The sequence below is a fragment of the Delphinapterus leucas genome, chromosome 8 (assembly GCF_059928025.1).
Source record: "Delphinapterus leucas isolate spDelLeu-1000000601 "Yukka" chromosome 8, BTC_Dleu_Yukka2, whole genome shotgun sequence".
Classification (NCBI taxonomy): domain Eukaryota; kingdom Metazoa; phylum Chordata; class Mammalia; order Artiodactyla; family Monodontidae; genus Delphinapterus; species Delphinapterus leucas.
The window spans coordinates 31,203,676-31,229,146 of NC_143136.1; the positions used below are offsets into that span (position 1 = coordinate 31,203,676).

At 37.6% G+C, this 25,471-nt stretch overlaps 1 protein-coding gene across 1 annotated transcript in view; it reads right to left on the minus strand.

Annotated features, from left to right (window-relative positions):
- Positions 1-25,471, minus strand: part of PARD3B (par-3 family cell polarity regulator beta) — a 1,040,415-nt gene that overhangs the window by 633,940 nt on the left and 381,004 nt on the right. The window lies entirely within an intron of this gene.

The following is a 25,471-nucleotide window of genomic DNA, read 5'->3' on the forward strand; positions in this document are numbered from 1 at the left end:
ATATCAATAATTACCTTAAATGTGAATGGATGAAATGCTCCAACCAAAAGACATAGGCTTGCTGAATGGATACAAAAACAAGACACATTTATATGCTGTCTACAAAATACCCACTTCAGAACTAGGGACCCATACAGCCTGAAAGTGAAGGGACTGAAAAAGATATTCCATACAAATGGAAATCAAAAGAAAGCTGGAGTAGCAATACTCAGGTCAGATAAAATAGACTTTAAAATAAAGAATGTTACAAGCGACAAGGAAGGACACTACATAATGATCAAGGGATCAATCCAAGAAGAAGATATAACAATTATAAATATATATGCACTCAACATAGGAGCAACTCAATACATAAGGCAAATGCTAACAGTTACAAAAGAGGAAATGGACAGTAACACAGTAACAGTGAGGGACTTTAACACCTCACACCAATGGACCGATCATCCAGATAGATAGTTAATAAGCAAACACAAGCTTTAAATGACACAATAGACCAGAAAGATTTAATTGATATTTATAGGACATTCCATCCGAAAACAGCAGATTACACTTTCTTCTCAAGTGCACACGGAACATTCTCCAGGATAGATCACATCATGGGTCACAAATCAAGCCTCGGTAAATTTAAGAAAATTGAAATCATGTCTAGCACCTTTTCTGACCACAACGCTATGAGATTAGAAATAAATTACAGGGAAGAAAACGTAAAAAACACAAACACACGGAGGCTAAACAATTCATTATTAAATAACCAAGAGATCACTGAAGAAATCAAAGAGGAAATCAAAAAATACCTAGAGACAAATGAAAACAAAAACACGAGGATCCAAACCCAACAGGACACACCAAAGGAATTCTAAGAGGGAAGTTTAGAGCAATATAATCCCACCTCAAGAAACAAGAAAATTCAAAATAAAAAATCTAACCTTATACCTCAAGGAACTAGAGAAAGAAGAACAAACAAAACCCAAAGTTAGTAGAAGGAAAGAAATCATAAAGATCAGTGCAGAAATAAAATGAAATAGAAACAAAGAAAAAACTAGCAACGATCAATAAAATTAAAAGCTGGTTCTTTGAGAAGATAAACAAAAATGATAAACCGTTATCCAGACTCATCAAGAAAGAGAGGGAGAGGACTCAAATCAACAAAATTAGAAATAAAAAAGGAGAAGTTACAATGGACACCGCAGAAATACAAGCTTCATAGGAGACTACTACAAGCAACTCTATGCCAATAAAATGGACAACCTAGAAGAAATGGACAAATTCTTAGAAAGGTATAACCATCCAAGACTGAACCAGGAAGAAATAGAAAATATGAACAGACCAATCACAAGCAATAAATTGAAACTGTGATTAAAAATCTTCCAACAAACAGAAGTCCAGGACCAGATGGCTTCCCAGGTGAATGTTATCAAACATTTAGAGAAGAGCTAACACCCATCCTTCTCAAATTCTTCCAAAAAACTGCAGAGGAAGAAACACTCCCAAACTCATTCTATGAGGCCACCATCACCCTGATACCAAAACCAGACAAAGATACTACAAAAAAAGAAAGTTACAGACCAATATCACAGATATTCACCTGCATCTATATACAGATGAATATAGATGCAAATATCCAACAAAATACTAGCAAACAGAATCCAACAACACATTAAAAGGATCATACACCATAAGTAAGTGGGAATTATCCCAGGGATGCAATGATTATTCAATATATGCAAATCAATCAATGTGATACACCATATTAACAAATTGAAGAATAAACACCATATGATCATCTCAATAGATGCAGAAAAAGCTTTTGACAAAATGCAACACCCATTTATGATAAAAGCTCTCCAGAAAGTGGGCATAGAGGGAACCTACCTCAACATAACAAAGGCCATATATGACAAACCCACAGCAAACGTCATTCTCAATGGTGAAAAAGTGAAAGCATTTCCTCTAAGATCAGGAACAAGACAAGGTTGTCCACTCTTGCCACACTTATTCAAAATAGTTTTGGAAGTCCTAGCTATGGCAATCAGAGAAGAAAAAGAAATAAAAGGAATACAAATTGGAAGACAAAATAAAACTGTCACTATTTGCAGATGACATGATACCATGCATAGATAATCCTAAAGATACCACCAGAAAACTACTAGAGCTAATCAATGAATTTGGTAAAGTTGCAGGACACAAAATTAATGGACAGAAATCTCTTGCATTCCTATACACTAACAATGAAAGATCAGAAAGAGAAATTATGGAAACAATCCCATTCACCACTGCAACAAAAAGATTAAAATACCTAGGAATAAACCTACCTAAGGAGGTAAAAAGACCTGTACTCAGAAAACTATAAGACACTGATGAAAGAAATCAAACATGACACAAACAGATGGAGAGATATACCATGTTCTTGGATTGGAAGAATCAATATCGTGAAAAGCAATCTACAGATTCAATGCAATCCCCATCAAATTACCAGTGGCAGTTTTTACAGAACTAGCAAAAAAAATCTTAAAATTTGTATGGAGACACAAAAGACCCTGAATAGCCAAAGCAATCTTGAGGGAAAATAAATGGAGCTGTAGGAATCAGACTCCCTGACTCAGAGTATATTACAAAGCCACAGTAATCAGGACAGTATGGTACTGCCACAAAAACAAAAATATAGACCAATGGAACAGGTTAGAAAGCCCAGAGATAAACCCACACACCTATGTCAACTAATCTATGACCAAGGAGGCAAGGACATACAATGGAGAAAAGACAGCCTCTTCAATAAGTGATGCTGGAAAAAACTGGACAACTACATGTAAAAGAATGAAATTAGAACACTCCCTAACACCATACACAAAAATAAACTCAAAATGTATTAAAAACCTAAATGTAAGACTGGACACTAAAACTCTTAGAGGAAAACATAGGAAGAACACTCTTTGACATAAATCACAGCAATATCTTTTTTGACCCACCTCCTAGAGTAATGGAAATAAAACCAAAAATAAACAAATGGGACCTAATGAAACTTAAAAGCTTTTGCACAGCAAAGGAAAGTATAAACAAGATGAAAAGACAACCCTCAGAATGGGAGAAAATATTTGCAAATGAATCAACGGAAAAAGGATTAATCTCCAAAATATATAAACAGCTCATGCAGCTCAATATTAAAAAAACAAACAACCCAATCAAAAAATGGGCTGAAGACCTAAATAGACATTTCTCCAAAGAAGACATACAGATGGCCAAGAGGCACTTGAAAAGCTGCTCAACATCACTAATTATTAGAGAAATGCAAATCAAAACTACAATGAGGTATCATCTCACACCGGTCAGAATGACCATCATCAAAACATCTACAAACAACAAATGCTGGAGAGGGTGTGGTGAAAAGGGAACCCTCTTGCACTGTTGGTGGGAATGCAAATTGATACAATCACTATGGAGAACAGTATGGAGGTTCCTTATAAAACTAAAAATAGAATTACCATATGATCCAGCAATCCCACTACTGGGCATGTACCCAGAGAAAACCATAATTCAAAAAGACACATGCACCCCAATGTTCTTTGCAGCACTATTTACAATAGCCAGGTCATGGAAGCAACCTAAATGCCCATCGACAGACGAATGGATAAAGAAGATGTGGTACATATATACAATGGAATATTACTCAGCCATAAAAAGGAACAAAATTGGGTCACCTGTAGAGATGTGCATAGACCTAGAGACTGCCATACAGAGTGAAGTAAGTCAGAAAGAGAAAAACAAATACACTATATTAATTCATATATGGCGAATCTAGAAAAATTGTACAGATGAACCAGTTTGCAAGGCAGAAATAGAGATACAGATGTAGAGAACAAACGTATGGACACCAAGGGGTGAAAGCGGGGGGGTGGGAGAGGTGGGATGAACTGGGAGGTTGGGATTGACATATATACACTAATATGTATAAAATAGATAACTAATAAGAACCTGCTGTATAAAAAATAAATTAATAAACACCAAAAGAAAAAAAAGAAAATATATTTAGAGGTTAATTTATTTATTCAATTTGTTCATGCATTCATATAGTGAATATTCATTGCCTGACCGCTACAGACATTGTTTCAAGGGTTAAAGATACAGCAGTGAACAAAATACACAATGCCCCAGAATTCATGTGATATACCTTCCAGAAAGAGGGGAAGACAAATGCATGAATATGTGTCACCTATATAATCCTTGCCCCAAAACTGCAGAAAAATCTTTTCTTTGACAATGATAATACCCTGGATGAAGTATTCTAGATGAAAGTACATATTTTATCAATGTGTATTCCAGTCTGGGGATACTCTCAGAATTCAAGGGAAAATATCTTCCAATGACTTTATACCCAGAGAAAATATTAGTCTTTTGAATTTACATGTCACCCCAGGGCCACATTTTAAAAACATACTTATTTGAAAACTAATTGCCTTCATTTTACTAGTAAGTGCTTTTATTTTTTTTTTTCTTTTTGGACATTTCAACTGGGTACTTCATAGTCTACATTTCTTCAAAGTCAAAGCTATTCTCTTGTTGCAAGGAAAGGCACCTTTGGCAGTTGTATTAAGTCTTACAATAGGACACAAGAGTGCCATTTAGTACGCCAAGCCAGTACTGTTTAGCAGCCTTATAACGGAGTCCCTAACACACCTGGGAAATTTGATTCAGCACCTGCACTATTGTTTTAGAATTTCTTCCCAAAGGACGCATTTTCTGCAGGTAATGAGAAAAATACCTTGAAGACAGAGAGAGCTTTCAAATTTTGAGGAACTGCACTGAGGGAGATACGCAACAAATGACTGTTGAGAATCTTATCCCTTGAGTAAAAATTCTGCTCCTGCGTTTTATGGCAGGAAGTAAAATGTTGGCAGAGAGATGGAAGAAGGCTGTCCATCAAGTGTCTGTCAATTTAGCCACCGAAAAGGTCATCCCAATGACAATTATTCTTCTAGCTGCTATCATATTAGGAATTTTTTACCAAAGAGGTTTGTTAAACTCCACAGAACATCTGAAAAACTGAACAATCTTACCTAGGAACTCTAAAAAAATCACTTCAGAATGCTAAGAAGGATACATAATAATATTAACTGCACACTTTAGAAATATAAACATGCTAAAGATAGTAACTAATTGCTGGATGATCTCCTTTTACTCTGAAACAGCTATCCGAGACCCACAAAAAAGGAATGCCGCCATTCCAGGGGTTGCCACGCTAGTCTTTACATTTAGTTTGATGTATTACAAAACTAGATTTAAGAGCTCAAAGAAAGGTTAATATGATTTACACTAGAGAAAGTGATGACTATTACAAACTAATAATTGCCGACGCTGAATAAATCACAATTTAGGGCTGAACTGGGCTATCCATAACACTTCAAAGTCCCAGCGACATGTTTTAAAGAACAATGATTCAGAAGCTTATTCTGAGACCATTATTCCCTGCATGCTTTGCTGACTTCTGTATCTGAAGCCTCTGAGGTCCTTTCAGTCAGCAATGGCACCGGACAGGGCTTAGTGAAGTAAAGGAATCCAGGAACATTTGATTTGCCAACAGAGGCCACTATCAAAGTCAGCAAGAGATACAACAGATCTGGCACATCCATGAAGGTCTTCAGGATACAGCCCCAGCTACGCCCTTTTCAATACAATCCAGTTATTTCTCCTCCACGTATCCTTTGTCTATTGCATGTACGCCTCCCAAACTCTTCCCAGATATTTCCCCCAAATGAAGCCAGTTTGCTACACGGGGCTGCATCAGTTGTTTCCACTTCCTTCGAGTGGTTTTTTACATTTAATTACAGTGGCATGAGAGAGGTCTTCTGTTACTGATGTCAGACAGGGTGGTAGATGCTCAGTACACTTTCAGCAAGACTTTCTGTCATTTAGTCAGACTCCAGCCACGTTCATGTCCATGGTGCATGACAAGAATGCAACCACTGTGAAATCTCCTCTTTTCTTATAATATCTTGGTGAACTGTGCACGCTCCCTTGAGCTCAATGACTTCCCATGTTCCATTTAAATTAATCAACTGTGAAGTCTTTCTTTCCAATACATGATACCAATAGTGGTGTCTACTCAACCACTTAGGCATTTAGGCTTGGTGTCCAAATTATCATTCTTCAGAAAGATGAGCATTATGAATTGCCTAATTTTGCTATATGGGCTTTGATGTGTAATTGTTACAGGAAGGAAAGTCGAGAGGGATGACAAGAGGGAAGGAAGAAAGGAGGGGAGGACAGAAAGAGGATGGGAGGGATGGAGAGAGGAAAAAAAAGGAAGGCTTGAAAGAAAGAGAGAAGGAGAAAGGGAAATTAGAGAGGGAGGGAGACTAAAGCAGAGTGTTCTTAATCTGGGAGCCTACAATATCAACCTTGGTTTTGGGGGCAATGTCTAAAACCGTTACTAGATGTTTCAAATACTATAGACAAGGTTTTGTTGGTGTTGGAGCTGTATAGGATTGTCTGCTTAAACACTTGGTGAATTAAGACACTACACACAGTCCTCTGGGGTGAGGATGGAACAAAGGTGGAAGCATTCTTCCCCCCCCCCATGGTTAGTCCACACCTCCTAGACATCACTTCTACCAGCTCGGTAGTTACACAGGGCTCTCAGTTTATGGATCCACACCACTAAACCCCTCATCTAAGTGTATAACTGGATGGAAGGAAAATAGTCTTACACCTGCAATGCAGAAATGACCCTTCTCTAACCACCATATCTGAGTTCTCAAAAGAAAGCCCAAACTCCAGGCCCACTCCATTTTCTGCTACTCAAACACTTCCCAGAAAAACTGACACCTTACATATACAGTAACATCACTTTTTGACTTACCTGTTACACACATTTATCTTTTATATTAATGTTATATTAAATACAGAAAGGGAACTTCTACTTCTCCTAGGGGCCCGGGCTATGACTGATCTAAATTTGAAGCTCCATGAAATCATTTTGCCACTTCTTCCCTTGAGTCTCACCCAGTTTTAATTCCATTCCATCCTCCACATGAAACTCCAACATTTTTAGTGATAAAGTAGCAGCATTTATATATCAAAAAATATGTGAAAACTATTTTAATTATTCTCAGCGATGAATGAGAAGATTGAAAAATCTTGACTGATATTAATATATATCAACAAAGATCTATTAATACTTGTCCAGTAATGTGAGTCAAGATCTTTGAAAAGGAAAAGTACCTTTTATTAACTCTTTTGCTAGTTTGGCCATTACACTGTAAATACAATGAAAATTTCCTCAGATCTAGAAAAAAGTTTTTTAAATAGTTTTGATTTAGATGCTTAACAGGTAATAAAACAATTGAATATTTTCTCCACACAGGCTGAATTTTTCTTCTCCAAATTACCAGCTATATTCATTGGTTGAATTGAATAATATCAGACTTTGACTTTCTTATAATTTTACTTTCCTTAAAAAGAACTATCTTCCTCGCCATCTTCCTTTTCCCCCTCCAACCATACAAAACACACACATACACACACACTTTTGGATGTATTCTTTACCAAAACCTCAGTCTGAAACTTCATGAGTTTTAACCCATGATACACACTCAATTGATTAGGATCATGGTACAGAGTTAGCAAGTATATTTGCTCAAGATTCAATAACACCAATATTATTTCAGAATGAAACTACCAAACAAAGACATTCTTATATAATGTCTAAAAATCATCAGACCCAACAACCAGCTGGACTGCCTGCAAAAATGCACTGCCTTATCAGAATTTCTCAGTTTCAACCCCTCCAGCTTCAAGACACTGTGTTAAACCTCAAGTAACAACTTGAGGAAAATACTCAAGCTGTGTCTACCTACACTAAGTCAGGTGGAAAATAGAGGCAGTTGTCCAGATAATCCAAGCAAAACAAGACAAAAAGTACCCCCACTGTTTTATACTTCAGGTGAAGTATTTTTAGTTGTGCTAGATTTAGATAATTGCGTGGGAATCATTACAGATGCACACAATTTGAAAGTCTCCCCTTAAGTAAAATCAAACACACACACAAACAAAAAGACAAGCCCTACAGAGTACATTACAATTCATAAAACAAACTAATGTTCATTAGATACAATGACTAATTTCTTTTCAGGTCTAAATATTTAAGCCCTGAGTAAATATACACAGTCTAATACTGAATCGTTATACATCATCTACAGGCAATGATATAGTTCTTCCCCCAGTTCAACAGGTTTAATTAGAAAACTGTTTTTCTTCCTTTTGTTATATACTTAATTCAAATCCTCAAGCTTGACTTTCAATACTGTGAGTGGTGAAGTGACTTGGTATTGGCGTGGAATATGAACCAGAACTCTCATGATTCAGGAAAGCAGTTTAGGGGGCAGCTGAGACATGTCGCCAAGTCCCTGCCCTGGTGTGCCTAACTTAGGTGGACCTAGGGGGACTTTGCGACTGTTCTCAGAGCTGGCCATGGTCAGAGTCATTCCTGAGTCTCCCAGCTTGGTCTGTGAGTTGGAAAAAAGAGAGTGAGCAGCCCCTCCAAGCAGCTGACAAGTATATTGCAAGCAACTCCTTACCAATAAGAAGTACTTAATTTTGAAAATGATTTATCTTTAAAAAATAGAGTGGTTTCAAGTTTCTCTAATAATGTCCCTCACATTCCTTTCCTACTACGTGTATCCTAATGTGCCCCCACCCACACCAAATTTAAAATGTTTTATATGGGGCTTCCCTGGTGGCGCAGTGGTTGAGAGTCCGCCTGCCAATGCAGGGGACACGGGTTCGTGCCCCAGTCCGGGAAGATCCCACATGCCGCGGAGCGGCTGGGCCCGTGAGCCATGGCCACTGAGCCTGCGCGTCCGTAGCCTGTGCTCCGCAACGGGAGAGGCCACAACGGTGAGAGGCCACAACGGTGAGAGGCCCGCGTACCGCAAAAAAAAAAAAAAAAAGTTTTATATGTACGCGTGTGTGTGTGTACAAGTTTCAGGTGTACAACATAGTTCAACATCTGTATACACTACAAAGGGATCAGCACCACAGGTCTAGTTGTTTACCCCCTTCACCCATTTTGCTCACCTCCCCCAAAACCCCTGGTAACCACTAATCTGTTCTCTGTATCTATGAGTTTGTTTTTATTTTATTTTTTATTTATTTTTTGTTAGATTCCATATGAGTGAAATCATATGGTCTTTGTCTTTCTCCATCCAACTTATTTCACTCAGCATAATATCCTCAGGTATTACGCTATCCATGTTGTCCCAAGGATTTCCTTCATTTTATGGCTAACATTCCATTATATATACGTATAATCTCCCACGTCTTCTTTATCCATTCACCTGTTTGTGAGCACTTAGGTTGTTTCTATATCTTGACTATTGCAAACAATGAGCACAGAGGTGCGTGTATCTTTTCAAATTCATGTTTATGTGTTCTTTGGTTAAATACTAGAAGTGGAATAGCTGGGTCATATGGTAGTTCTGTTCTTTTTTTTTTTTGAGTAATCTCCATACTGTTTTCCGTAGTGGCCGTACCAATTTGTAGTCCTACCAACAGTGCCCACATCCTCTCCAACTTTGTCATTCCCTGTCTATTTGATAACAGCCATTCTAACAGTTATGAGGTGACATCTCACTGTGATTTTGATTTGTATTTCCCTGATGAATAGTGATGTTGAACATCTTTTCACATACCTGTTGGCCATCTGTACGTCTTATTTCAAAAAACGTCTATACAGATCCCCGGCCCATCTTTTAACTGGGTTGTTTTGTTGTTGTTCATGTTTTATAAAAACAATTCAACCATCACAATAATTCAAACAATGCAGAAAGAAATACAAGTTTCCTTTCTCCCCTTCACCGTCGGGTACAATTTCCCAGAAGCTACTATCTTATATTCTTTTATAACACTTCTATTTTTTACTCTTTTGGTGTCTAACTGCATATATACATGCAGCGTTGATTCCCTGCTGTGAAGGATAAGGACTTTTCCTCATCTACAATACCCTTCCCTCTTTTCCTCTAAACAATCTTCACTACTCTTACTTCCTCACCCCCTTCAAGTTTTCACTTTGGTGCAACTCTGTTTAACTCCGGATGCACATTCTCACCGAACACCCTCAGTTCTCCTTATTCTGCTTTAGCAATCTTCCAAAACTAGAATCACTTTCTAACATACTATATAAATAATTCAGTTATTATGTTTGTATTCTCCCAGTAGTATGAAAACTACATGCGAGCAGGAAATTTTTGTATTTTTGTTGTCTTTTACTGCTATATTCCCAGCACCTGCAAAAATGCCTGGCATATAGTTAAGTGTCCAATAAATATTTGTCGAATGAATGAATTTTCGATAGCCATTTTTATTTTTAGTATCTACACTTGCCTGCCCCATCAAGTTTAGCCTGAATCTCTCACCATCCCACAGTGGAAGACAAGGATACTAACAGGCCTACACATTCTACAATATTTTGTGGGTTTCCTCTATAGTGTTTATCTGTTTTGGTTGCAACAGGTAAATCAACTGTTGTAAAGCATTCCATTGTCTGAATACACCAGGATTTATTTACCATTTTATCACATGGGTTGTTTTCATTTGTGTACTAGTAGGAATAGGTATGCTGTGATGTCTTTTGGTGAATATATGTGTTCTTTTCTGCTGAGAAATTACCTAGTTTAACTAGAATGAGAATTGCAGAGTATAGGCAATGTTCAGGTTCAACTTTAGTGGATACTGCTCAACAGTTTTCCAAAAATGTTGAACCAACTTAACCTCGAGTTAGCAGTGTCTGTCTCGTTACTATACAGCCTCACCAACATTTGATACTGTCTTTCTCATTTTAGTAATTTCTGGTAGATCTGTATTCTTGCATTAAAGATTTTTTTAAACCACCTTTTTATTTTGGATTTTCAACTTATAAAAAGTTGTAAAGATCGTACAGAGAATATCCAGTTTCTATGTTAATGTCTTACATAACTATGATACCTATGTCAAAACTAATAAGTTAGCATTACTGCATGACTGTTAACTAAGCTACAGACTTCATTTGGATTTCACCAATTTTCCCACTAATGTCTTTTTCTGTTCCAGGGTCAATTCAGGACACCACATTTTTTCTAGTCATCAAGTCTCCTCTGGTCTGGGAATTTTTCTCAGCCTTCCTTTGTTGTTCATGACTTTGGCAGTTGTGAAAAGAACTGGTCGAGCATTTTGTTGAAAGCCCCCAATTTAGGCTTGTCCAATGTGTTTCTCAAGATCAGGCTGGAGTTATGGATTTTCGGGAAGGGCAGCACCACAGTGAAATGCTCTGCTCATCACAGCGTATCAGGGGACATGACCTCAGCTGACTTCTCCCTGGTGATGGTAATCTTGATTAGTTGGTTCAGGTAGTGTTGGCCAGGTTTTACTGTACACTTATTACTTTTGTTTCCATATGCTATTTTTGGAAGTGAGTCACCAAGCCCAGCCCACACACAAAGGGGAGTACCTACATGTATTATCTACAGAACTCTTCTGTTAAGAAAGATTTGTTCCTTCCCACCACCACCACCGTTAGCTGTTCAATCATTTATTTCTACCACTATAGACTCATGTAAATTTACTTTATATTTTAGGTTATAAGCCAATACTACGCTATTTATTTTGATGTCAAATTTGCAATGCGGTTTTAATGTCCTTTCCGTGAAGATTAATGAAGTTGAACATCTTTTTAATATATTTACTGGCTATTTTGTGAAGTGTCAGATTAGAGTTCTTTTCCATTTTTCTATTGAGTTGTCTGCTTTTCTCTTATTTTGGGGAGTTCTTTATATACTCTGGGCATGGCCCTCTGTTGGTTATACGTATTACAAATATCTTCTCAGAGTCTATAGCCTTTCTTTCTACTCTTTTAATTATATCTTTCTATCAACAGAAGTTCTTTGACATAATCCAATTTATCCAAATTATTCCTATGAGTAGCACTTATACCCAATTTTACAAATAAGCCTAACTCCAAAGCTATGCATATAGTCCCATTTCTTATATGCTGCCTTCCATAGTTTGTGTATGTTTATCTTATTTTTTGTTTTGGTGTGTTTTTTATTTTTTCTATTTCTTCATCTTTAGATCTACAATCTGTCTAGCATTGATTTTTGTATAAGGTGTGTGGTTGGGATTTTTTTTTTTTTCTATAGATACTGAAATGACTTGGCACCATCCCTTCCCCACTGCACAGCAGTATCAAATCTAACATAAAACAAACGGCTGTATCTGTGAAGGTCTGTTGCTGGAAATGTCTATCCTATGCCATTCATCTGTCCTTGTGCCAAAATCACACTGAATCAACTACTATAATTTTATAAATCTTGATAATTGGTAAGGTAGTCCTCCAGCTTTTTTGTTCTTCTCCAAGGCTGTCTAGTTAATTCTATCCTAGTGCCATATTTTGAGTCGTTGTTCCCTTAAATGTCTGGTCAGTGGTGGTTGCCCATTTATATTTCTGAATGAAATACTCAATTGCTTAAGGACAACAAGCAGCTTCAGTTTTTCCTGCCAATACCTGGGTCTTCCCTGAACCAAGTTCTCCTCTGAATTAGGCAGGTGACATGGTAAAGCACATTTGCTGACAGGTATCACTGTAACAAACATGCACAAGAAGCAGGGAGCAAGGCTGTCCACCTCCACCCCAAGCCATCCCTCTGTGCCAAAAGGAGGAAGGGTTTCCTGAGAGCACCCCAAAGGCTGAGCCATCTGTTCATCTGCTTCTATTCACTTTCCATTTTTCCCCCTTCCCACTTCCAGTGTTTTTATTACCCTAGCCCCCCCCTTTATTGTTACTTAAACTGTCATTTCTATAAAAGTTTGGGAAGGAAGAGACACAAAAAAATTATATTCAATGCACCTTTTTGTGAACTGAAAGCCGCTGTGCTTTACTGATTGAGTTAAAAAGGTAGTTGAATTATAGTCAGCACAACAGAAATATTACTTAAAGGTAGACACTACATTTCAGTGTGTGGCAGACAGAAATATCACCCATGTTATGTCTCAATTTAAAAGAAAAGGATGAGGGAATTATGGCACTGAATTGTGAACACCTTGAAGAAAAAAGTAGATTTTAATGATTTCTATATTCCAGTAGATGAGTTCTACGCCAAACATATAATCAACTGTTCCTTAAATTTAAAGCATTATTCACCTTATAAAAAGTCACCTCAGAGACACACAGACTAAGTATTTGTGTTGCGTGATCTCCATGTTGCTCTCGGGAGCCACTCCCCAGTTTCTTAAGCCCTGTTCTGGTCCCAGGAGGCTGACTTCCACTCAGTAACTCAGCACATCACACAGACCAGTTTCCCTTTGGCTACCTGTAGGGTTTGGCCATAAGGAAGCAACAGCAGGGAATAAGAGTGTAGGAAGAGATGGATGTGAGGATGTTTACGCCCATCTCTGCCAGCTCCACCTTTGAACATGGTAACTGGACAAGCTTAGGTCACAGGTTCTGATCCTGTAATTCCTCTCTCCCACATCTGCAGTTCTTACTAGATTGGTAAGAACTGTCTCTCTTTTCAAGCCTGGGCTAGTAAGAGATCTCATTTTTTTCAGAACTTGAGTGCCTCACTTTCATAAATAATCCTATTATTAAATTCTCTTCAATTACATCTTTGAGCATGCCATCTGTTTCCTGCTGGCACCCCAACTCATACAGTATTCTAGACCAGTTGGATGAGGGTAACAACATCAAAAATGTATTCTTATTCCCTTGTGTAAAGGTATTGTCAAATATGAACAGCATGCACTTATCAATTCTAAAAGAAAATCCTTATGAACAATATGCTAAATCAGGGTGAGGACATAAAAGTAAGTACTTGAGTTAAATAAGGATAAAAAGAATCAAAGCAATTACCCTTCTACAAATCTCTAAAAACAAGCGCAAAGGTATTATTTGAAGACTTTGCAGCAATTAAATTACTCTGATTAATGTCCCTGGGTATTGTTTTGGCTGCAACAAACCATTTTACCATGTATCTTGTAAGCCTGAAGAGAGGAAAAATCCATTTAATGTTGTGACTTAGAAGAAGGCATAAGATGACCAGAATCTATATTTATGAAAAAGAGAGAATATATTGTTATGGGCTGAAAGTTAAAAATGTGAAAAAGGGAGAAGAAAGGTTAGATCAAAATATCAATTATATAAACACAAGGAGATTGTATAATTTTCTTCCAAATGATCAGTAATAAATGCAATGATGAAAACAATAGCAATAGTGACTAGTGCTTATTTACCTCTTATTATATGGCAGGCACTATTCTATTTTATATTTACATACATACGAGTGCTTTTTTTTTTTTTTTTTTGCGGTACGCGGGCCTCTCACTGTTGTGGAGCACAGGCTCCGGATGCGCAGGCTCAGCGGCCATGGCTCACAGGCGCATCGCTCCGCAGCATGTGGGATCTTCTCGGACCGGGGCACGAACCCGTGTCCCCTGCATCGGCAGGCGGACTCTCAACCACTGTGCCACCAGGGAAGCCCCATACGAGTGCTTTTGATGCTCACAACAACTCCATTTGATCATTACTAATACTATCCATCTTACAGATGAGAAAACTGAGGCAAGGTGATGGTAAATACTTGCCTATGATCACCCAGCTTGTAAAGGACAGAGTTGTATCTGACTTACGCAGTCTTGCTCCATGACTTGGTACTCTTAATTTCTATACTATACTGTTATAAAGTAAATATGTAATATATAATGTATATCCTTCTCCATCCCTTGCTTTTTTTTCTGGAAATAATGCATTGCCCTCTTGCTTCTTTAAGATATTAAGTCAAATATGTTCAGGTTACATTTTGGATACAGAGAAAACAACTAATTTTTAAGAAGATATGAATTACAGACAAGAATTCTGCTTAACCTCACATAACTTTTCACCTTATAAAGACAGAATATTATATCAAATTGAGGACAACTACCCAACAAATGCTAAAACACTATCTTTCAAAACAGGGCATTAAGAAGGCAGTTGAGGAAGGTCTTTTAAAGAAAAATTAATTTTTGAGTAAGTTTTCAAAAAGGTCTGAAAAGGAAAAAAAAACCCACAAAACTCATTCTGTAAACTTCTTTAAGGAAATCTTCCAACATGGTCAAAATGCTTCTTCTCAGTGCAGCCCACAGTGTAGAAGAATTCACAAGACAATCATGTTTAGACAATCCGAGCAGTCACCTGGAGAACGGTATTGTGAGTCAGAAGAACAGAGGGACTGAAAATAGCACTTGCTTAAACTTTCTGTATAGTGTACATAAATTAGGCTGAGGTATAGCCTATAGATTTGGAGAAGAAAAGATCACTGTTGGGGTCCAATCGGTAATTTATATGGTCCTCAGTGAAAAAGAAAGGGTGGGTCAGTGAACTCTACCTCCTGGTTAGAGCATATCTAATTCTTCTGAACAGTGCATTAGCTCAACTCACCAGGGAAGAAGTCTGGTCCCCAACTTCACTACTTAGGATTAAATGAGTACATTTGACGAGAGCATCTTTGGTGAAAAGGCTAGACAGATGAATGGATAGATAAATAAATATTCATCCATCAACCCATTAGGTCCTTGGAGACCTCACTTGGGCAGCTCAGGATGTTGGTGGTAGTGGAAAGACTAGGGATCCTAGTTATTTCTGGTTACCTAATAGGAGATAAAACTAGCACTGCCCAAAATAGAGTCAATAAAAACTGTAGCAACACAAACTGGAACTATTTCCATGAGCCTCTCTATCAACCAAAGACCCAAAGAAAAGACAATTAACCAAGCTATAAGGAGATGTCCCACATGACAAATGGCACACACAGAAGCTTTTGTGCATGTCTAAATTTATTTATGTGGTAAGATCTTTAACTGTAAGGGTTTCTAATTGCATGCTCTGTATTATTATAACAACAGTTGTAAATTATAAAAGTGGAAACCTAACCAAGTTAAGAGACTCACTTAGTAATTTATCTTAAGTCAACTAGATTGTAAGCTGCTTGAGAATGAGTTCATGACTTGTATTATTTTATATTGCTCTGGTAGCCTAGCTAATACTTTTCATCTATTGGGCCAGTAATAAATAACTCTTGAGTAACTGAAGTCAGTGATAGTCACACCACCGGCGCACTGGCTCCGACAGACTGATCAGACAGACTGATTTCCACTGCTATATTCTTAAGCACAATCATCTGAAAAGAGCAGATGTCAGCTGTGCAAATGCTGAACTCTCTGCCATAAGGGCAGTTAACTGTAACATCAGACTAAAGTCATGAGGTCAAAGGACATTATTCCTGAACTGTGACTAAAATAAGAACTTTGCCTCATGCTTTCAGATCTCCGGGACAGAAAGTCTATTTGTTTTAAAAACACAAGGAGAGTTTAATTGATCATCACAATTATGCAGAACCAGATGACACAAAGCCATTCAGTTTGCTGTTATCCATGCCATTTTTCAGAACATATAGTGCAAAAGGATATGGAAACACCATTCTTATCAACAGTTTCAAGAAACATGACATTGAAGTAATGGCTTCTTTAGTCAATATTATCTTAAAACACCAAATACTAGTGTTATGGTTTTAAATAGGTTGTGGTAAGGCAAAATCCCTACTCCCACTTATTTTCCTTGATCATGGCATATTCCATACACATGCATTAAGTAATCATAGTCAAGTCTTCCATATAAACAAAAAGAAAATAAGCAAGATGTACCACATAATTTCCTGTACTTCAATTTTACACACAGAAAAAATATATATAAAGTCCCAAATTTCTTCCATCTGTAAAGGAGTTTCAGGAATTTAACAAAGAGTCATATTTATACTAAAAAGTAATCAGAACTTTTCTGGTATTTTTAAAAGGTCGCCTGTATTTTCTGATAGCTATCAAGATTTTCTCATTAAGCCTACGAACAAACAAAATGAATATCATTTTGTATGTACCATATGATGGATGCATTGTTTCAATGATAAATTGACAGGGTGTGGCACTGATATCTGGGAGGCTGTCTTATTTTATCTGGTAAACATAAAAAAAAGGGTAAACACAAGAGAGAGAGCTTTTCTTAAGGCAATTGCTAAGCAAAGGCTGCCACCTTTCCTTATCACCTTGGGATGTGAGAATGAACAGATCAAGCTGTTTCAGTATTTTTTACTTTCATTGGGCCAAATCAAGATCTTAGTAAAATTTCAAAATGGGCATAGAGCAAGGAAATAACCCAATGTGTGTATACTGGGTCGTAATTCATCATATGGCTTTATCAGATAACGCAAATGAGAAAATCCTGAGCCAGTCATAAAAGCATGTCCAACTCTGAGTGACTTGTCCTTAAGATGGATCTTCTGTAAATAATTAAATTAGTGGATTTTTCTTTTTGCCCTGCCCATCTGGGCGGAAAGAGAAAAAAAAAAAAAAAAGAACAAACCCATGTGTGCGCATACACACACACACACACACACACACACACACACACACACACATATACACAAAGAAAAAGTCCCAAAGGCTTAACCTTACATTTAACTTGTTAGTGCAAAAGAGGTATTACCATATTTTGAATTGTTAGCAAGATTCTTGAATTTCAAATTGCAAAAGAAAATCAGCATGTTTATTATAAATAATTTGTTTAGGTGTCATTAGAAATTTATGAGAAATATAATCTATTTTATGGCTACAAAGATTTATATTTATAAAAATTTGAATATTAAGAAAAATTTAATACAGATAAATAATTTGAAAGTATTCTGTAACAGACATGTAAAACCCAACTAGGTTCTAAAAAGCAACAGTTGTATTTAGAGAATGAGGGCCATTCTACCTGGCCCTGTTGACTGCCTCAGAGAACCTGAATAGCAGAGATGTGGGAAGTGGTTCCAAGGAAGGCCAATGGGAGTTGTAATGATGGGTGGGGAAGGGAGGAAGGAAAGACTATGTGTGTGTATGTTGGGTAGGGGAGAGGAGGATGACAGTTTCTTCTATTAAAAGGACAAACCAAAAATTATCAGTGGTCCAGGGAACTACAAGGAGGTGAGTATGACAGCATGGCTGAAAATATTTTCACTAGCTAGGGACTAGGCCTCTGCAAACAGAGCTTCACTGGGCTTACTATTAAAAGCAATCTGCAAAAGAGGCTTGAAAACCCAGGGGTCTAATATCAAGTGAGCAGTAGGAAGGTGACCTTTCATTCCGTTTGTTTATGAGAGGATTTGCAGACTGTCTCAGTGTGGGTCCAGCATCAGCAAGAGGCCAAAGGGGGCTGGTGAACTCAATGGGTTTTCTTTTTGGTTTGTTTTTTGAGGTCGTATAATCAACTTAGAAAATACAGCTGGAAAAGAACAAGAAGGAAAGCTTGGTTTTTATACACTGTCTTACATTTCTGGGGTAAATGGCTAAATGCAAATTTCCTTTAATACTTTTTATTAGAGTACAGCCAACTTAGTACCAATTTAGGTACTGAATTTAGCCATTAGATATAGTACACAAAATTAAAGAAAAGAGACAAAAGGAAAACTGAGCAGGTGTAAAAAAGAATTGAATTAAGATTAAAATGCAAAGATAAACTGGATAGGAAATAGAAAAATGAAAATAGTTCTGTTAGGATGGCGTTAATTTTTAAATTTTTCCTTGCTTAACATTTGATAATTTAATAAATCTCACTGAAAAGACCCTTATAAGAATATAGAATATCTTCAAGCAAAACTCATCATGCTATTTTTACAAAATGTTATCTGAACTGATTGCTTGTCTATGAAGTGTGTTTATGCTGACCATTCAACTGCAATTACTCGAGACGCAATCCCGGGTGTACTGAAAGTGCCATATTTGAACTATCATTCACATTTGTACTTCACAAACACAAATTATTCCTGTGTAGTAATTACCTTTTAATATTTGTTAGGAGTTGCTTGTCTTTATTCATTTTATTCTTTCATTTAATCAAGTACCTCAGGCCCTTTTCCAGAGTATTAAATTTTTTAAAAAATATTCGATGTACAACCTGACTTTCCCTGTACCACCTCCCTCCCCAGCAACTTTTCACCTACTCTGAAAACAAACTAAAATAAAACCCAAAACAATAGCAAAAGAATAACGGTGCCAGAAATGGGTTAGAACACTGTGACCCCTTTAGTCCTGGTTTAGTTACCGTCATACCAGAAAAGCATGCACACACTTTATAGACTACATGGCTATGACTGATCGACGATAGCCTGGCAAGGCTACCATAGCTAATTACAACATCATTCATCTAAGCCTACATGGGAGAAAATACCAGGCTCCCAAGGAAGACAAAAGAAGAGAAAGGAAAACGATTCTATAGCTGTTAACTTTTGAATAATCAGACTCAATAGGAAACAAATAGGATGAAACTCTGACCAAATGATGACTTATGGATTCATCCAAGCAAATGACCTCAGTTCCCTGGTCATTTCAACTTGGGGTTTCACTGCCCACAGCAGAGAGCTTCCAGTAACAAGGAACCCTCACAGGCTTGGGTGCTTTGTAGTCAGAATTCAAAGGCTCTGCCAGAAGCCTGGCCCAGCCCTGAGTTTCGTTCTGCTGTGTGTGTGGCGTGACTGTGTTTGTCTAGGGTCAGATGCCAATACTTAAACTCACATTATGGGCACAGCAGCTACTTAAACACTGAAGCCTAATTAAAGGAATAAACTTCCCCCTGCTTTATTTTTTTCCCAAAGATCAGCGCCATAAAGGGATTTGGTTTCTTTTAAAATTCAGACAAACGATCCCACATGTTTCCCTTATTCAGTAAATTAGTCAAAATCAGAGAGAAAATGGTCACAATTTCCAACACTAATCTATGGCTATGCCACAGGATCTGGGAACTACTGAAAATAAAGAGAGGAGAGCTCAATGTTTTGAAAATAATTATATTATAACAAACATACAATCATAATTTTCCTTTCAGTTTTGAAGAAGCACAAACACACATGGAAACAATAAAGCATCTGAGGCACCTTTCGGCTTTCAAGTCTCAAAAACAAGAATCACTTTCAAACAGAAAGTATCTCATCTTCAAAGTTTAACACACAAGAGGAGAATAAAGCTAGTATCATTTCAACTCCAAACTTTAATCAGATTGCTTTATATCTGGGTAATATAGATCACAAGAGTGGCAACAACGAAGCTGAAAGTACTTTTTATCCTGATACACTGTTTAAATTGCATTGCTTAAATAATTATAACTAAAGACATATTTTCTCGTGGAACCTTAACCCAAAATAGCAAATTTCAGTCAAGAATACTGAGGAAAAATTACCAAAAGTTTCAAAATAAAACTACTATATAACTGGGGCCATAGGATGGAAATTGACAGGGGCATGGAGTCAGATTCAAATTCAGCTTGGAATTAATGAAATTCTCCTGGGACAATCATAGCCCATTAGAGCAAGAAAGGCCTATAGTATAGATGAGAAAACTATGGCCCAGGGAGATATGGCAGTGGCACATAAGGAAGTAACCTGTATGGTCTCAGTTAAGAATATTCACTTCTATAGAATGCCAAATGTGTCCTGATTTATTCTTTGTTTGGAAAAATGTGATAGCTATAGGTTAAATGACTTGTCTGGATACACAGCTAGATCAAATACTGTAGGGTCTGGGACTGGCTCCATATCATTGGTTCTCAAGGGACAAGGATGGGGTCAACCTTGGACTACAGCCTCATGAAGTCTTTTGGGGAACAGCAGAAGGTCAGTTACCACTGATCATAAAGGCAGCAAAAAGATTAGTTGGAGAAAGGCTAAAGGACTCTCATTCTTCCAAACATCAAAGTAAGCGTCCTCACTAATTTGTCTTATTTACAGAAGGCTCTACATGCAGATACTTGAAATGTCAAAAAGGACAACAGTATCCACAATATGGGAGAAAAATTACCAAGTATCCCAAATATTAGCATGTTTGTTTCAGTGCAATTTTCCCCCAAACATACACACATGCGTGTAAGTGCATGTGTGTGCATACACATGGGATGAAGAAATAGAAGCAAATTCATTTCTGACACAGAAGGATTTAAAAGAAATTTTCTCCATATTAATTTGCTGGTACTTCCTTATTAGCTTTTTATTTACAACTATTCATGGTATATATTTATTAATTTACACTCTATCTCGTTCCAAAAGGATATAAGGTGTTATTTTATCCCATATAGTATTAAAAGGTACAGGTAATTGAAACCTACAATTAATCCAAAAGATGTCATGTAGCTGAAAGCCAAGAAATGCAGGTTCCAGTTCTACTCCTTTAACCAACTAGTTATTTGACATCACAGCACACACTGAGTCTAAGCTTTTACTTGGTCACTTGTAAAATAATGTTAATTGTCTAGAAAACTGCTCTCATGAAATTCTGTGGAATTGTCTATTAACAGATCAGCTTTTCACAAAAGTTGTTCTAAGAGGTGCTAACGATTCTTTTGAGTGAAGGTAGGTTTCTTTGCTGTAGGATTTAGGATTAGTATTAGGATTCTCTATTGCCTACTCAACAGCCTTCGGCATCCCTTTCTTCCCTGCTAGTATAGCCAATCTTATGTGTACAAAGAGTGAGCGTGAATGAATTAAAATAGCATCTGCAATTTAAGTGTTCAATAAATGTTATTAATAAACTAGAATCAAATATTTGCTGAAATCCCAAAACGTGTTAGGAAGTACCATAGGGCTCCTCAGAGAAGACCTGGAAAACTCCTGAACTAGGTGATTTTAAAGTCTAAATGGGCTCTGTGAATATGATTCTTTGCTATTCTACCTGGTGTTTGTTCTACCCTGTCTCTTCTTTTAAATAGACTCTTAGGTTAGCAATCTCTAGTCTACACAGCAATATGTACTGGCAACTAAAGAAACATTATAATCTTGAAGTGTTAGAATGATTTACTAGTTAGGGCTGAGTCAGGGCTTAGTCGTTTAGCATTACATTAGAAAATCCATTACAAAATAAATGGTAGGAAATAATTTAGATGAAGTTGGAAGTATGTGTTTGCCCAGTTGATTTAAAATTCGTCTTGCAAATGTAAAAATATATATACCCCATTAGCTTACAGGGTGCAAAACTATGAATCCCTTTTGGTCAGTAGAAAATTTCTTCATCTTTGTATCCCTTCGCTGTTGAAGAATTAAGCAATGCATTTATGGTACACTTACCGTACTATCTTGAAGATCCAATTGGACAAGGTTTCACAAACAAGGGCATATTTGAGCTTGAGTTTAAAAGGTGCATACAATTTCACCAAGTAGAAAAGAGGCAAAGGGGCGAGCCAGGTGAAGGGAACACTAACTACAAAGACACAAAGGTTTGAAAGAAAGTAGCAAATTTAGGGAATGCCAAGTGGCTTGTGGTAGCTGCAGGTTAAGGCGATTGTAGAAGAGAGGCTAGTAATAAAAGTGGGCAGACAAGAAGGGGATAGGTCATGAAGAGCCCCTGAATACGAGCTTCCTGCATATTCTGTGTATAAGTGTTTCACCTTGGAAGATAAAGAAAAAAGAGGTGGGCCCAACCACTGTCTGCATGTATGCGGCGGGGAGGCCGTCAGTTTTCAACAGGATACTGATGACGACTAACTTGTGCTGGAGAAAGATACAACAATTATACTGAATGTTGAGTGCATTTTTATTTCAGTATCAATAAAACCTACACTTTTGGTGATTAACATGACCTAATGGTAAGAACATCTTGATTCCCAATATCTGTTAAATTGTAACAGATTATCTCAAGTAAGATAAGCAAGCAAACCGATAACGGTTAAATTCCCCATCGTCTTGGATGGATCTCAAGAGCGAGAAAACCAGGGAGAATCAGCCCTGCGTGTGTTGTACCAGCCTGGGCTAATGAGTCCCATGAGAAGTAGAACCAGTTCCAGTGGCCTCTGAGAGCTGAGTGGGGAGCAGAGAGGACGGGCTGGGGCTTTGGGGCTTGGCATTTTATATGCCCCCTGTGATGAAGAATCGCTGGAACACACACGCTACTCCTCCTCTGACTACCCCCTCCCATTCTTCGTCTAAACAAGGTCTCAGGGTGGGCCTGGCAGCACAACCAGGTCACCTCCCAGAAGAGCCATTCATGGATACTACATCTGCTGCCAAGCATATCCCTCCATCCCTGTGTGCCCAAGCCATGACCACACCCTGCCCTGAGGGCAATGAAAGGAAAACAGAATGGGCAGATACCAAAGCTGGTGGCTTTGCTTCTGTCTTTAATTCCTCTATCTGAGAAACTCAATAAATATCTTTTTTCTTTGCTTTTAAAGTTCCAGAAATGTAAAGTACTGAGTCTGATAGAACCATGAGAGTAGATAAGGGATGATTTCTTCACCCTTCATCCCTGCCCAAATACCTCCATCTAATTCTGAGGAGCTGTCCGCATCAGCTTGCTAATGAGTGTGGACGTGGTTCTCCTAGCAGTGGGAAGCCATTGGACGTTGTTGAGCAGGGGAGTTATATAATCAGCTTTGTGATTTAGAAAGGTAGACCTGGCAGAAGCAGAGATTGGGGAAAGCCGGCCCTGTAAAGAAGGAGGTCAGTTTGAGGCCTCTGTAGTAGTCTGATTGATGGGAAAGCTCTGGCCTGCTTCAATGGTCATGGACATGAAGGCTGAAGAAACTGTGGATGATGATGGGAAGAAAAGGAAGGAAAAGGATATAATGACACGGTTTCAGACTGAATAGCCAGAAGGCAACACTGACCACCAAAGAGTGAAGGCTGGCCAATCTCACCATTTCATCTGTGACACTAGGTGAAATGGGATTTGAAGCCAAGGACTTAAGCATTTTCAGGGTTTGATACATATTCACAAAATGACGCTCAGGAAAATGATATCACTGTATTATTTTACAAAGAGCATATGAAAGACAGCACAGAAAAATTGTTCCTGACACTGGAGCTAGCAAGGGTTCAAATCCTACGTTTGCCACCTAACAGCTATGTGACTTTGGAGGAGTTATTTAACTGCTCTAGGCCTGTTTCCTCATCTGTTAAATTAGGGAGATAACAGAACCCAACTAAGTATCACGAGGCTTAAATGAATTGTTAGGAGTACAGGATTTAGAATACGCGGTGCACTGCCTTGAGTTCTGTGGCTCGCATATAGTCACCACTGAATAAATATTATTTCCTATCTGTGTCTGACCCAAAATCAGTATTGAAGAAGCAGAAAGTCCACCTTCAACGATGGGGAACCTCAGCTTACTTTTCTTCCTACGCTGAATGTTATATTGCTCAGATGGTTCAACAAAAGCTGAAAAAGCCAAAGAAAAACAAACATTTTTCCCTGAGAAAGCTCATAAGAGAAAGGTGAAAAAACAAATTCCCAGGCACAGGGGTACTCTGAGGTTCAGCCTTTTGAAGACCACAGTGCTTGCTTATAAATAGAATATTAAAACAAGCAATTTTCTCCTTTCGTCTTCCCTTATTGCCTAATTTTCCTCCCATACTATTTGCATAATGCATAAAAGGCATCCATTATGCAAATGAATGATAGGGCCGTGAGGTTGCTGAAGCCACAAACTTCACTCCAGATGAAGAGAAGCTGCCACAAAGCCCTCCAACGACCGAGTTCCAGCAGAACTGCTCTGCTAGCTTGGTTTCCAAACGATAGAGAAAAATTATGAAGACGATGGGTCATTTAATTTCCACTTGGTTTATTTTAAAAGGGGCACTGTAGATGCTTTCCAGAAAATTAGTACAAAATATAAATATTCAGTATTGTGGCATGTAAAATAAACTGTATAATGTATTTTGTTTCAAATGGCAAAAATTATACTATGTAAAATTTTTACAATTTTAAGCGTATGTTTCCCTTTGCAAAATGGAAAAAAACCTCTGGTCTAGCTTGAGAATTAACCTATAACCGGCGCTTAGAGCTGTCTCAAAATGTATGCATTCAGTCAACAGGAATAAAAAATGGTTTTCAGTACCAAAATATTAGTGGATTTTCAAAACTTTATGCTGTTAAACTGACCTAAAATTATCTTTAAGAGTTATCGCCAATAACTGACATTATTTATCTTGGAGACATAAATTCACTAAAACTTTAGAAGAATGTTTATTTTCTCTTTCTACCAATACCTTCAAAACAAATATAACAAAAGGGAATTCTGAGCAAAATCACCAGGTTGGAATAAATCAGTAGGACAGAATTAGAAACTAACTTCAAAATGTTTCCCCCAAACTCTAAGTTATACAACTTGTGGAGAAGAAAAAGGTGGCTAAAACGGAAAGTGACCTTTTATTTCTAGCCTGGATTCCTTGATAACCCTTAGCCTTTACCAAGTGACTTTTTTCAGGGACTTTTTAAAAAATTTAAGCAGTCCTCATATGCTACAGATGAAGCTCATCCTTTACAGTCCAACTCCTCCCCAGTAACTTCAAGGATATGCAATTCAGATTCACTTGCAATTCAAGAAAAAAACTGCATCTATGGCCTGAGCATCAGCAGCTGCAAAGATCTACGTAAAAAAAATAATTTAGAGAAAGACAAA